We start from the raw sequence: 14972 nt of genomic DNA, 5'->3' as shown, positions 1-14972 counted from the left end.
AGGAGAGACTCCATGAACTGATTTGAGTGTGTCAGATAAGAGAGACATACAAAATGTGCAGAGCAGCGCGTCCCGAGGACTGGAGTTGAGAACCACTGCTTTAAAGGATTAGTTCACCCCAAAATGAAAATTTCCTAATAATTTACTCACCCCAATGTCTTCCAAGATATCCATGTCTTTCTTTCTTCAGTGGAAGAGAAATTAAGTTTTTTGAGGAAAACATTTGAGGGTTATTCTACACAGAATGGACTTTAATGACAACCAACTATCCCAACATTCAAAGAAGGTTCAAATGTCCGTCTCAATGCAGCTTCAGATTCTCTACCATTTAAGTCCATTCTGTGTAGAATTGAAATGAAATGTTTTCCTCAAAAAAACTTAATTTATTTTCCACTGAAGAAAGAAAGACATGGATATCTTGGATGGCATTGGGGTGAGTAAATGATGAGGAAATTTATATTTTGGGGTGAACTAATTCTTTAAGTTAATTTAAGACGGTATTTAACTAATTTAAGACTGATCTTATGAAAACCTAAGACACACTTTTAAATAATTATCTGTGTCTGATATTGTCTTTTCCTCATTTAGTCTGGAACCAACATGGTGCTTTTTACCTGGAAAGGCAGAGAGAAGCAAAGCCCTTCCCCTTTGTCTTGGAGCTTGGAATGGCTGGACAGTTTTTTGGTGAATGGGGAAACTCTGGAACAGTTGACTCAGTTTTTTTTATTTTTTTTATTTTTTGTGAAGATAATTTTTAGCTAGGCTATTTTACAGTTTATAGGTATAGAGTTTCATGTTTTTATTTTGCTACACATGACTAAATGATTGCTTATTTAAAATGAATTGTAATGTATGTACTGTACTTACTGTTTATACGCAGAGTTTTTATGTGCCTCCCATTTTTGCTGCACAGGACTAAATGATTGCTTATTTAAGTGAATTGCAATGTATGTACTTATGTATTTTTTATTGTATTCTTTGTGAAGAGAATCTTTAGCTATAGGCTATTTTACAGTTTATAAGTGTAGAGTTTTGAATTTTGAGAATCTTACCATTTTATAATCTTTTAACATACCAACATTTTAGCACAAATGATTTTTGTGGGCCTCCGTTTATGTTGCAGATGTCTAACTGTTTTTTTTTAACATGAATGTATTTGATTAACATGAATGTATTTGATTATATTAATTTCCTGGAATAAACACTTTAATTGAATCAATAAACAGTAGTGTTATTATTGTTATTAATATATATATATATATTTTTTTTTATTATTCATATTTTTTATTATTATTATCTAAAATGAATAACCTGTAGCATGGGGGTTGTTTGACCCAGCACTGATTAAAAACAACCCAGCAGATGGGTTAATGTATAAAAACCCAACCTGCTGGGTCAAAATAACCCAGCATGTGTTCTGTCCAATATTTACCCAGCGCTGGGTTGTCAAATAACCCAAATTGGGTTGTTTTTAACCCAGCATTTTTTAGAGTGTGCAAGCCGACCCTGTCCTCTTCCTTCCCTGAAACTTGAAAATTGTTACACTGATATAAACAACTGAAAGCCAAATGGGGAGGTCTTGCTGTAATTTATAGTAATATCTTCAATATTACTAGGAGATCCAGTTTTTAAACATAATTATTTTAAAGTGTTGGGGCTTTATGTAACATTATCTAGTGTAAGTGATAAATCCCATTTGACATTCGTGCTGGCTACTGTATACAGGCCACCAGTGCACCATGCAGACTTTATAAAAAAAAATATATATATATTTTATATATTAAATTAGTAAGTTAGTACTGGTTGCAGATAAAGTCCTAATTGTTGGTTATTTTAATATCCATGTAGATAATGAAAAAGATGCATTTAGAGACATTCTTAACTCTATTGGAGTTCAGCCAAAACAAACTTTGTTGCATTATGTTCCTGTTATCACTGTTAAGCTGCTTTGAAACAAACTGTATTGTAAAATGAGCTATATAAATAAAGGTGACTTGACTTGACTTTTACTGCATGCCAGACTACTATTTTTAATATTTGTCGCAAATGTATTTCTAAGGCTTTAGTAGATCTAATTTAGCACATGTTTTTGAACTGCAGTGCCTTCATGGTTGAATCATTAATCAGATGATCAATACACATGTTTTGAAGGACCTCCTTTAGCATGAGAGTCCCTTTAAAAGAGACGGTCCAGTTCATCTCATGCTGTGGATGATCGCTCGTCATCATGGCTCTGAATATTGCCTGCTGTTGGAAAGGGCTCCTTCTGCTCTCTTTCCTCCTGATCTGTGTCAATGGACAAACATCAGGGCCGTAAGTTTTTAACAGTTTTTGCTGAAGATAAATCATTAATATACCAATAGTCATTTTGTAAGGCTTGATGATTTCTCCTGTATTTATTTAACCGATCTGTGTTGCACAGTAGAGGTTTACTGTTTGAAAGACAACTTAAGGCACACGATTATTTATAATTACTGACAGTGTATTTTTAAGAGCAATATTGCTCTGAATAAACATACAAAAATAAATAATTAAGTCACTAGACTTCATTACGCAGTTTGTTCTTTTATTCACAGTTTTCACATAATTGATCAATTGCGAGTTAACAGTCTTTAATGGATAAAGAAAATAGTCCTCAATGAATAATTAGAACACAAATCACAGGCATTAATAAGAGCCAGAACAGAAACTGCCAGACGACTGGATCTTTAGAAAATCGGCATCGACTTCCACGAGGACAGAGGCAGGGACCCAGAGAAGCATACAGCCAGTCAGGAATTGTGAGACAGCAGAAAGGACGAGCAGCAGTGAGCAGGCACAGAACAGGTACTCTGCAAACAGGCACAGCTGGATAATTCACAGTCTGATGGCAGTATTACTCACAGCAGAATTAATGGTTTCACTTTCCACAGACAAGACAGGTCAGGACAGGACAAGACTTGAGAGCAGACGTTTCTCACGTGAGGTCATTGAATAATCCGACAACAGGACAGGGCTAGGAAGAGAGAATAAGAAGCAGAAACAATCAAGAGAAAAAAGGGAACAGGTGAGGAGAAGGGAACGAAAGGGGAAACAGCTGTAAGAGATAATGAGCGGAGGAGTGGATGTGTGTGCGTGATTGTGTGAGTGAGTGTGCGAGTGAGTGTGTGACCACAAGAGGGAGACAGAGAAAGAGGAAAAGAGACCAGGATCATGACAGTACCCCTCTCTCAACGAGCGCCACCTGGCGCTCCGGAGGAGAATTGGCGCGACCGGAGGAAATCATCGATGAGTGAAGGATCCAGGACGTCCCGGGAGGGAACCCAGCTTCTCTCCTCAGGACCATACTCCTCCCAGTCGACAAGATACTGATGGCCGCGTCCCCGACTGCGCATGTCGAGAATCCGGCGAACCCTGTAGATAGGGGTATCATCGACAAGACTAGGAGCACAAACCGGACGAGAGGGGGGACGGATGACTGGCTTGATGCAGGAGACATGAAACACGGGATGAACCCGGCGCAAATTAGGCGGAAGGTGAAGTTTTACTGCGACAGGACTTATGACTTTTACAATGCGGAATGGTCCAACAAAGCGGGGAGACAACTTACGTGATTCAGACTGGAGAGGTAAATTTGAAGTGGATAACCACATTCTTTGACCGCAAACGTAGCAAGGACTTTTAATTCTGCGCCTATTGGCTGCAACTGTCATGCGTCTTCTAGCTCGACAGAGAGCAGATCGCACTCTCCTCCAGGTGCGTTTGCAACGGCTAATAAAAGCTTGCACTGACGGAACATTAGACTCAGAGTCTTGGGACGTAAATAACGGAGGTTGATAGCCAAGACAGCAATGGAAGGGCGAAAGACCAGTAGCCGAGGAGGGCAACGAATTATGGGCATATTCGGCCCAGGAAAGTTGCTGTGACCAGGACGCGGGATTCTGATGGGTGAGACTGCGAAGCATACGAGCAACAATTTGATTGGCCCGTTCCGCTTGACCGTTCGTTTGGGGATGAAACCCGGACGAGAGGCTAACGGATGCCCCAGTCAGGCGACAAAACTCCTTCCAGAATTGAGAAGAAAATTGGGGACCCCTATCAGACACTATATCAGTTGGTAATCCATGTAGTTTAAACACATGATCAACCATGATCTGGGCGGTCTCCTTGGCAGAGGGGAGTTTAGCGAGCGGAATAAAATGGGCCGACTTAGAAAAACGATCCACCACGGTTAGAATAACGGTGTTACCCTCCGAGAGAGGGAGTCCGGTGATAAAGTTGAGAGCTAAGTGAGACCACGGTCGTGTAGGAATCGGTAACGGACGAAACAGACCGGCTGGAGGGGAATTGCCAGCTTTAGTTTGCGCGCACGTAACACAGGAGGCAATAAACCGTCGCACATCTCGTTCCAAAGAAGACCACCAAAAGCGCTGACGGATAAAAGCGAGAGTGCCCCGGACGCCGGGATGGGCAGTTAATTTAGAGCCGTGTCCCCATTGAAGAACAGTTCGGCGCGCGGATACAGGAACAAAATGAAGCCCCTTGGGACAGTTGCGCGGATCTATGACTCGAGAAAGAGAACGCTTAACCAGCCTCTCTATTCCCCAGATGGTCGTGCCAACAACACGACGCGGGGGAATAATCTCCTCAGGCTCAGTAGATGAAGAGGAGTCAAAAAGACGAGATAGCGCGTCAGGCTTGACATTCTTGGCACCCGGACGATACGAGATGGTAAAATCGAAACGGGTAAAGAATAGAGCCCAGCGGGCTTGACGAGCGTTTAGTCTCTTGGCCTTACGGATATATTCTAGGTTTCGGTGATCTGTCCAGACAATAAAAGGAACGGGAGCTCCCTCCAGCCACTGTCGCCATTCGCCTAACGCTAGACGGATGGCGAGCAGTTCGCGGTTGCCCACATCGTAATTGCGCTCAGCAGGAGAAAGACGGTGAGGGAAAAAAAGCGCAGGGGTGTATCTTTCCGTCAGCGGCGGAACGCTGGGAAAGAACAGCCCCGACCCCCACTTCAGAGGCGTCGACCTCGACTATAAACTGTTTAGTGAAGTCAGGAGTAAGGAGGATAGGCGCGGTAGTAAAAAGAGACTTAAGAACGTTAAACGCAGTCTGTGTAGATTCTGTCCACTTAAACTGGGACTTGACTGAGGTCAGAGCTGTAAGGGGAGCGGCCACTTGACTGAAATTTTGTATAAAACGACGATAAAAATTTGCAAACCCGAGAAAACGTTGTAGCGCGAGGCGAGAGTCGGGCACGGGCCAATCAGTGACCGCCTGGACCTTAGCCGGGTCCATACTGATCCCCTCTGCCGCGATGACTGAACCCAGAAACGTGACTGAGGGGGCGTGGAAAGAACATTTCTCTGCCTTTACGTAAAGTCGATTCTCCAATAAACGCTGAAGGACACGACGAACATGTTGGACGTGCACCTGGAGTGATGGCGAAAAGATCAAAATGTCGTCGAGGTAGACGAACACGAAGACGTTGAGCATGTCCCGTAGGACGTCATTGACTAAGGCTTGAAAGACCGCGGGGGTGTTTACTAATCCGAAAGGAAGAACCTGGTATTCAAAGTGCCCGAGGGGCGTGTTAAACGCGGTCTTCCATTCATCCCCCTCCTTTATACGCACTAGGTGATAGGCGTTGCGTAAATCGAGCTTCGTGAAAATTTTTGCTCCCTGCAAGACTTCGAAGGCAGATGACATCAGAGGTAATGGATAACGATTCTTGACAAGTGATATCATTTAAACCCCGATAGTCTATGCAGGGACGCAGGGAGCCGTCCTTCTTAACAAAGAAGAAACCGGCTCCCGCTGGAGACGAGGAAGGAACGATGGTACCGGCGTTAAGCGAGTCAGAAAGGTATTTCTCGAGCGCCTCTCGTTCAGGAGCGGATAACGAGTATAGTCTTCCCCGGGGGGGTGTGGTACCCGGGAGAAGATCTATACTGCAGTCATAAGGGCGATAAGGGGGGAGAGAAGTGGCCCGGGAACGGCTGAAGACCTCCCGCAACAAATCGTGATACTCCTTCGGTACTCCAGACAAATCACCTGGCTCTTCCTGAAAAACAGTTACAGACGAGACAGGGGGTACAGCAGAAGACAGACAATTAACATGACAAGACAATTTCCAAGATAAAATAGAGCCTTCCGCCCAGTTAATCTGGGGGTTATGGAGAACCAACCACGGGTGGCCTAAAACCACTGGAGTAAAAGGGGAATGAAAAATAAAAAGATAAATAGTCTCTCTATGATTTCCTGAAACAGTAAGAGTCAATGGAGAAGTCCTTCTCTGCACCCTAGGAAGGGAACTGCCATCTAGGGCGAACAGGGGGGTGGAGTCTTGTAAATCTAAGAGGGGAATACTTTGTTTCAAAGCCCAAGTCTCGTCAACGAAGTTCCCCTCCGCCCCCGAGTCAAGCAATGCAGAGCAGGAAACTGACGATTCCAGCCAGCGGAGGTGTACGGGGAGAGAAGTGCAGGACTTAGACGGAGAGACCCATGATGTAGCGCTCACCAGCAACCCTCCGCCTACTGACGAGCGCTGGCTTTTACTGGGCACCTAGAGACAAAATGATCAGCCGCAGCACAGTACATGCAAAGGCGATTCATAATCCTGCGTTGACGTTCCCGTGTGGAAATACGAAGCCCCCCTAGCTGCATCGGCTCGGGATCAGCAGCAGATGGCAGTGGCGGCTGGGTTGCCACGGAAGCGGGAAGTAATGAAGCCTCCATTCTGCGAGCCCTTCGTCGCATATAAAAACGTCTTTCGATGCGGAGAGCCAGCTCGACAAGGGAATCGAAATTATCAGGAACCTCCCGGACAAAGACCTCATCCTTAATTTCAGAGTTCAGGCCCTCGAGAAAGCGGGCGATGAGTGCCGGACCGTTCCATCCACTCGTTGTGGCCAGGGTTCGGAACTCAATTGAAAAATCAGTGACTGACCTTTTCCCCTGGCGCAAGGTGGATAGGAGGCGGGATGCTTCGTCACCGTGTGCAGACCGGTCAAAGACTCGGATCATCTCCTCCTTAAAAAGAGAAAACTTGGAAACACAGTCTACCTCTGCCTCCCAGTTCGCCGCCACCCACTCTCGAGCTCGTCCATTGAGGAGAGAAATCACGTAAGCCACCTTAGACCGTTCCTTGGCATAAGTAGATGGCTGGAGGGAAAAGACAACCTCGCATTGGGTGAGGAAAGATCGACACTGTAAGGGCTCACCCGAGTAGCACGGCGGGTTGTTAATACCCGGCTCAGACGAGTCGCGCTGTCCAGCCGAACCAGTGGCCTCATGACGGTAGTGATGGAATTGCTGGATAAGATCCGAGAGCTGGGCGGTCAGGGAAACAACGGCACGTCTCGCGGCGGATAAATCCTCTTCATGTTTGCCCAAGAGAGCACCCTGGAGCTCGACAGCATTGTGAAGGGGATTGCCACTCGCCTGGTCCATCTTCTGGTCGGATTATTCTGTTAAGGTAAGAATGATGGAAGACCAGGGCGGGATGCAGTTAACAGTCTTTAATGGATAAAGAAAATAGTCCTCAATGAATAATTAGAACACAAATCACAGGCATTAATCAGAGCCAGAACAGAAACTGCCAGACGACTGGATCTTTAGAAAATCGGCATCAACTTCCACGAGGACAGAGGCAGGGACCCAGAGAAGCATACAGCCAGTCAGGAATTGTGAGACAGCAGAAAGGACGAGCAGCAGTGAGCAGGCACAGAACAGGTACTCTGCAAACAGGCACAGCTGGATAATTCACAGTCTGATGGCAGTATTACTCACAGCAGAATTAATGGTTTCACTTTCCACAGACAAGACAGGTCAGGACAGGACAAGACTTGAGAGCAGACGTTTCTCACGTGAGGTCATTGAATAATCCGACAACAGGACAGGGCTAGGAAGAGAGAATAAGAAGCAGAAACAATCAAGAGAAAAAAGGGAACAGGTGAGGAGAAGGGAACGAAAGGGGAAACAGCTGTAAGAGATAATGAGCGCAGGAGTGGATGTGTGTGCGTGATTGTGTGAGTGAGTGTGCGAGTGAGTGTGTGACCACAAGAGGGAGACAGAGAAAGAGGAAAAGAGAGCAGGATCGTGACAAAAACTCAGTCCACTAGAATTCAGCAATCACTCAAGACGTTTCTATACTATTTCTAATTTCTTTCCTTTTTCACCTTTTCCACATTCTAATATATTTTAAACATTATACTGTCCTATACCAATTTCTTGTAAATGATGTTTCAAATCTTGCCTTTTTGTGTAAATTTTCTACATGACATAAAAATGTGACTGATTGTTTCCTCCTCTTGGCATTCATCACATTGACCTGTGGGATGTTTTCCATTTTCCATTTAATTTACAATGCCCAATCCTAAGTCTTGTTATTATAACTTGTTCTTTCCTTCTATTTGTCATCTCTCTTACAATGCAATTTATAAACAAGACTTCATATAATACTTCTTGATGACTACTAGCTTTTCCAGTCTTCATACTCATAAGAGCTGATACAGAATCACTACATACTAGAATGTTGTTATCTCTGGATTGTTCCTCTCCCGGCATCTCATTTCCTCATGGCTTTTATCGGTCTCCCCACGCCAATTACTGAAACAAGACACAGGTGTTTGTTTGTCATTCACACTTAACCCACTCACGCCGCACCTGTCTCGATCCTCTCTCCTGTCACAGACCTCGCTAAACCCCCTTGCCACAATCAATTATCTTGGGGGGTGGACTCATTTAAGGTAATGTAATCGTCTGGTTTTAGACAGGTTTCTGTCAAACACAGCACATCTAGATTATGATCTCGAAACATATCATTTACAATAAGTGCTTTTGAAGAAAGGGATTGAATATTTAGCAACCCGAGCTTTATCATTTGTTCATCTGTATTATATCCGTTTTTTTATTTGTTGAACATCAATTTAATTTTTGGGAGTTTCTTAATAATTCAGGGAACAGACACAGTCTCTATTTGATAATATCTAGGTGAAAGAGTCTCTATGTGATGGCATTCTGGGACGTGAGACAGCTAGAAGATGGTCGGTTTAGCCAGTCTGTCTGCTTCCTGACCCTGGCCCCAGTTAGTTGTAACGACTGAGACAAATCAGACACAGTTATTTGTTATACTTTTCAAATGATCTTTAAAACTCACTCTAGGATCTATGGTCCCATCCCACCAACAAGGGCAAGAAGGGTCTTGGTTACCATGACTACTATCAGATAAGTTGGTTTTATTGCTGTTAAAAATGTGGTCATGTGGAAAAAGCAGAGGCCATAGAAAAGACCAACAGCCCTTAAAACAGACAATTTCTGCATCAATTCATGGACGAACTGATCTATAAATGAACATGCACCACAGGACACTGTGCATATGATTTATTGCCTTGTGTACTATTATGTCTTTGATACTACAGTATGTATTTTATGATACAACCAACGGTCAATGTAACCCCAACGGTGTCTTGTCTCCTATCTAATTAATCCTCATTTAATGACTCACACTTTAGTGTACATCACCTTCTCTTAGAATGCAGTGTGTGTTTGTTATATCTATCTGAGTATTAATGGACACAAACGGCCAGGCCTATGTCTACCCACACTTGAGATAGAGTCATAAATCCTCCCAACAGAGGAATCTCCCGTTTGGAAGTTCCCCCTTTCTAATTGGTTGAGCCAACCCTGAAAATGTGGGACTTTTCTCAGGCTTTAAATGGTCTCTACACAAGCCCTTCCCTCTCTTCTTCTGGCCTCTACTGCTGCTTCTTCGGGTTGATGTCTGTGGCCACAGTCGCTATGCCTTCACTCTCCCAACAGAGTGTCAGAAGAGAACTGCAACTTTACCATCACTGAATGGGCAACCATTAACGATCTTCCATCTTCCGACTTCCTCACTCCTTGGTTGCCTGCGTGGCCTCTTCGGCCCAGGGACGGCAGGGCACAATCTGCATGTGCTCAGCCATGTGCTCATGGAGAGAGAGAAAACCTTCAACCAGAACAGAGTCAAACAAACCACTCAAGTTCACCAACTTTTCTTCAGTCAACGCCGAAGAAATCGATTGAGGCTCATGGGACCATTAAAAATCCTTCTTCAGGAACTTCACGATATGTTTCACTGCAAAGGCCATGCAAGTATACATTTAATGAGGTGCTCTGAAAATGATAAGCTGATGGTTCTTTTCGTGTTCAATGAATCTTTTCCACAGTTCCATTTCCTGCTTCCGGTTTCATTCTATCATTCACCCTTTTACCTATGCATGTATGTACAGTATGTATAGTTATGTTTGTGATTTAGTTAATAAAACTTGTACACAATATGTATTTGGTTCTGATTCTCTGCTTGCAACAAAGTTTACTTTACGATTTAGATTTTGACTACAGGCTCTTAGTGCTGTACAGTAAGAAAGACATTTCCCTCCCCCGGAAATGAATATTTCTTATAATGAATAAACAATTAACACTGAGTGTTTATGGGACGAACAGGTGGGTTGATTGTAATATTATTTTTACTATAGTTAATTCTATTAACTGATCCAAATATTCATAATCAGTTATAACAAGTTATGATTGATTATTAATATTTATTTTGCTATTATTTATAACAAATTTGCTACATAGTTAAGGTTCAACTTTCTAGTAATATGGCTTATAGCCTTAGAGGTGAATAAGACTGTGTGCCATATTACTAGAAAGAAGAACGGCACCATCCCAGGAGGGATGAATACAATCTCTTTTTAACAGGTCAGATCAACCCTAAAAATGGTCTATGAACCCTATATTATTCTGCAGACACCACTAAGACAGCCGGCCATTGAGTGAGGACAGTCTGCTATCTCATCACTCCGGCGAACAGGAAGGGGGCCAGAGAATATTATGGTGTTTGACATCATACTTGCGAGTTCACACCCCTCTTTAATGTTAATTTTAGTTTTTGTCGTTCTCGCATCCAAAGCAGTATCTAAAGCCCTTGCATTCTTACTATCCTCGATTAAAGTTTGGATGCGTGTCTCTAGTTCTGATATCTTCTCCGTCAGATTGTCTATTTCCCTGCATTTATGGCATGTGAAGCCCTCGTTGCTGACAGAGAAGGCAATGCTAAACATGTGGCAGGCAGTGCAAGTGACAGTAACAGGAGAAGATGACATGACTCACCATGTTTGTAAAAAGTGCGAGAGAAAAAAGAAGGTAAGCACGGATGACAGGTTAACAGGCTAATGAAGAAAATATTTAATTTTTATATTAATTGCATTTGCAGTTAAAATAGATCTGTTGAGCTATTTTCTGTAGAAAATAGTAAAATATACACATCATATCATCAGAACAAACTATACACACACAAAACACAAAAAACACACAAAAAAACAGGCAACTGACCTATTTCTTGAAACCAAACAACACTGAAATCAAGGGTCAACAATCCCCTACACCCACTCAGTGAGAGTGAGAGAGTTACAATACATGTTTGTTTATATTTGCAAATCCCTCAACCCCTTCCTAATATGGTGTCTGAAAAGATTTTATCATTAAAATAAGTCAGTCAAGTAAATCTGTTAAAAGATTCATGTTCATGCAGTTCAATTAATAATAAATATTCTACAGCATGAGGACCTACAATGGATATAAAGCGCCCTCTTAACAAGCTGAAAGAACTTGATTATAGAATTATTTATAATTACTATAACTGTAACTCTTTTCTTTCTAATTTCAAGACATCTCTTCACATTCTGTAACTAAACTTGAAACAATACCTCACTTTTGAATGGGATTATGCAAATAAGTATCTTGTCTTATTTTCTCAACTTATAACTTGGGGACTTTGGGACTTGGGGTCAAATGAGATTAGGGTGGCAAGATAAGGGATATCCATTCACGACCCCTGCCCCCATTAAAAACTAAAAAAAAAAAAAAAAAAAAAAAACAATTGCAACAAGGACATCAAGGACACAAATAAAGAATAAGTCAGGAACTGACTATTTCAACACATGACAATTTGACAACTCAATACTTAACCATGGGAAAACATAGTCCAATATGTGAACTTGGAACAGAATACATTCTATATTATTTTACATTTGTTTTTGTTTTTTTAAAGAACTCTTTAAGCAGTCATTCAGTAATCACTTTTTTTTTTACAATTCTACAGTTGTTTCCTGGATGGGATGAATTTTGAATTAATTTACTTAAATTAGGACTACATTATTAGTAATTATTTGTAACATTTTTATCTAAATCTATATTTGTCAAATGTCATAAACTGTATATAACAGTATTATTTATTATATATGATTCATATAAAGGATAAATTAATAATAACATTAGACTATAATCGGTAACACTTTAAAATACGGATCCTTCGTTAATGAATAACTACACAGGAACAAATGAGTAACACAATGTTAACAATCTAGTAACTACAGTTAACTAACAAGTAACTCTGATTAACGAATTAGTAAGTAATAGCACACAGATTTAAGTGGTAGTTCACTAATAACTAATCAATAACTACAATTTTTTAATACTTCCCAGAGAAATAATGAAAAAAATTCACAATTCATGCAAAACTTAATAACTAATGCAGGAAAAATTACTAGCACTAGATTAACATTACTGCTAGATACTGTACACTAATTATCAATATGTAGTAGCGTAGCAGACTTATGATTTGGGAAAGCTGTCAATAATTAGCCTATGCACTGCTGTCTTTTAGAGAACTATTCATAAACTAAATAATTTTTAAGAATTGTTTTTATAAATGCACTTGTCTGGAACATTTACCCTGTGGCCGATTTTCCGGCATTCCTCTGGACTGGCTTTGAATAACTAAACTCATCATGGTGAGTACTGGAACATACTGAGTCATCAGCCATCCAAATACCAGTTATTTTATTATTTAACCTACCTCGCAAAATTGTTTTTATGTATGTCTCTTTGTTCATATGTATATATATATAAATATGTGTGTGTATATATATCCTGTGAATGATTAGATGATTCTACCCTTTCGGGTTGGCTCTTCATTAGTAACTACAGCATGGAATCATGATAAAGTGTTAATGCATACTTTTATAGGACGTACAAATTATTTGGATCCGTATTCTAAAGTGAAGATCATGTTAACTAACTAGTAATGACTCAAGTGTCTCAAATGACTCAAGCTATAATAAAATAACTGGTATTTGGATGAAAAATAGTAGTTATTGATTAGTTATTAGTGAACTACCACTTAAATCTGTAAAAAAATTCAGTAGTTCTCTGTGAAGTATTAAAAAATAGTAGTTACTGATTAGTTAATAGTGAACTACCACTTAAATCTGTGTGCTATTACTTACTAATTCGTTAATCAGAGTTACTTGTTAGTTAATTGTAGTTACTAGATTGTTAATATTGTGTTACTCATTTGTTCCTGTGTAGTTATTCATTAACGAAGGATCTGTATTTTAAAGTGTTACCCTATAATCTATTAAATGTATTCAAGTGTGAAGCTTCATCCGCACTGACGGCAAATGTAAGGCGTTTGTCTTGTGTGAATACACGTGCTTGATAAGATGTGGTTTTTGCATAAAAACAATTCCACACTGATGGCAAGCGAATGGCTTTTCTCCTGTGTGAATTCTCGTGTGTTTCTTCAGATTGTCCTTCTCCTGTCCATATGGTAATTTATCTACTGTGCGACAGAGAGTTGCGTGCTTATGACGCAATCATTAGCCTATTTTTACAAAAACTGCTTCTACGGGGCCATAACGTAAGATACAAGGTAATGGAGCCTTTTATACATTTTCGTGTTTCTTTAGAAATAAATAATGGACAAATGGAGTCTTTAAACGCCTCAGATGTAATGTTATTCGCTGTCAAAGTGACGCCAAAATGGCAGTGTGTTAACAGCAGGTGATGGTCTGCTAATCAATGGCGGCCTCCGGGGAAGCTTCAGTTTTTTCTGAAACATTACCCCCCTGATGGAGACGGTTGGATTGTTTTCCCCTCCGGTGGGCGTGGTCTTCAGATTATGACGCGTGTCGCTCTGTCTCTATGCTTTGTCTGTCTCTATGGCTTTGGCGGGACCTTGATATCGCGCCTCCACTTCACGCTCACTCTGAGACTTTGGCGGCCTCTGAGTTTACAAGAAGAGATTCAGAATTCACTGTTTAAATCCTTTTTGATCACTGCTGAGCACTGTAGGCCTATGTAAGATGTACACTTTTATTACTGAAATGCTGGAAATTATTTACAAGAACAATATTTCATCGCAGCTCCACCTCAGCGAACTAAAATGGGAAAGAGAAGAAAGCACGTAAAAAATGTAAATGGTTATCATGGCAGCAATATATGATACAATTTTAAAATATGTAGGCTAGGCTATTATAGGCTAGATTATTTATAATATCCCATGAGTCCCTTTAGTTAAGTTATGCCTTAAGAGTCTTCGTAGCGCGCTAGGAGACAACGTTATCAGGAAACGCAGCCATGGTCTGTACAGTGGAAATGCGGTTAATGATTTCTGACTGACATATAAATGAACAAATCAAACAAATGCAAACAGGTAAAAGTGAAGCCGGACAGAGTCAGTCTCTAGACCAATGGAGAGTCCGGCTCAAAACACAATGAAAAACTCTTCTCATAAACACTTATTAGACTTCTCATCTGCATAATCTTCAGGTGTGTGATGGATGCCTGAGGCTGGGATCAAACTCTGGTCTTCTAGTGCAGTGTTTCTCCACCTTTTTTCAGTCACAGCACCATTTGAAAATGTAAAAGAAATACACAAACACGAATACCAACATTCTTCAAAATATCTTCTTTTGTGTTCAACAGAAGAAAGAAACTCATACAGGCTTGGAACAACTTGAGTGTGAGTAAATGATGACAACATTTTCATTTTTGGGTGAACTATCCCTTTAATACTACTGTTTTCATTTGGAGTGGACTGTTTATTGTAGTCTGCTTTTTGGTTTATTGGTGAGTGTTTCTACTGGTTTCTCTTT

The sequence above is a fragment of the Rutilus rutilus genome (assembly GCF_951802725.1).
Source record: "Rutilus rutilus genome assembly, chromosome: 9".
NCBI classification, from domain to species: domain Eukaryota; kingdom Metazoa; phylum Chordata; class Actinopteri; order Cypriniformes; family Leuciscidae; genus Rutilus; species Rutilus rutilus.
This window is presented reverse-complemented; position numbering follows the sequence as displayed.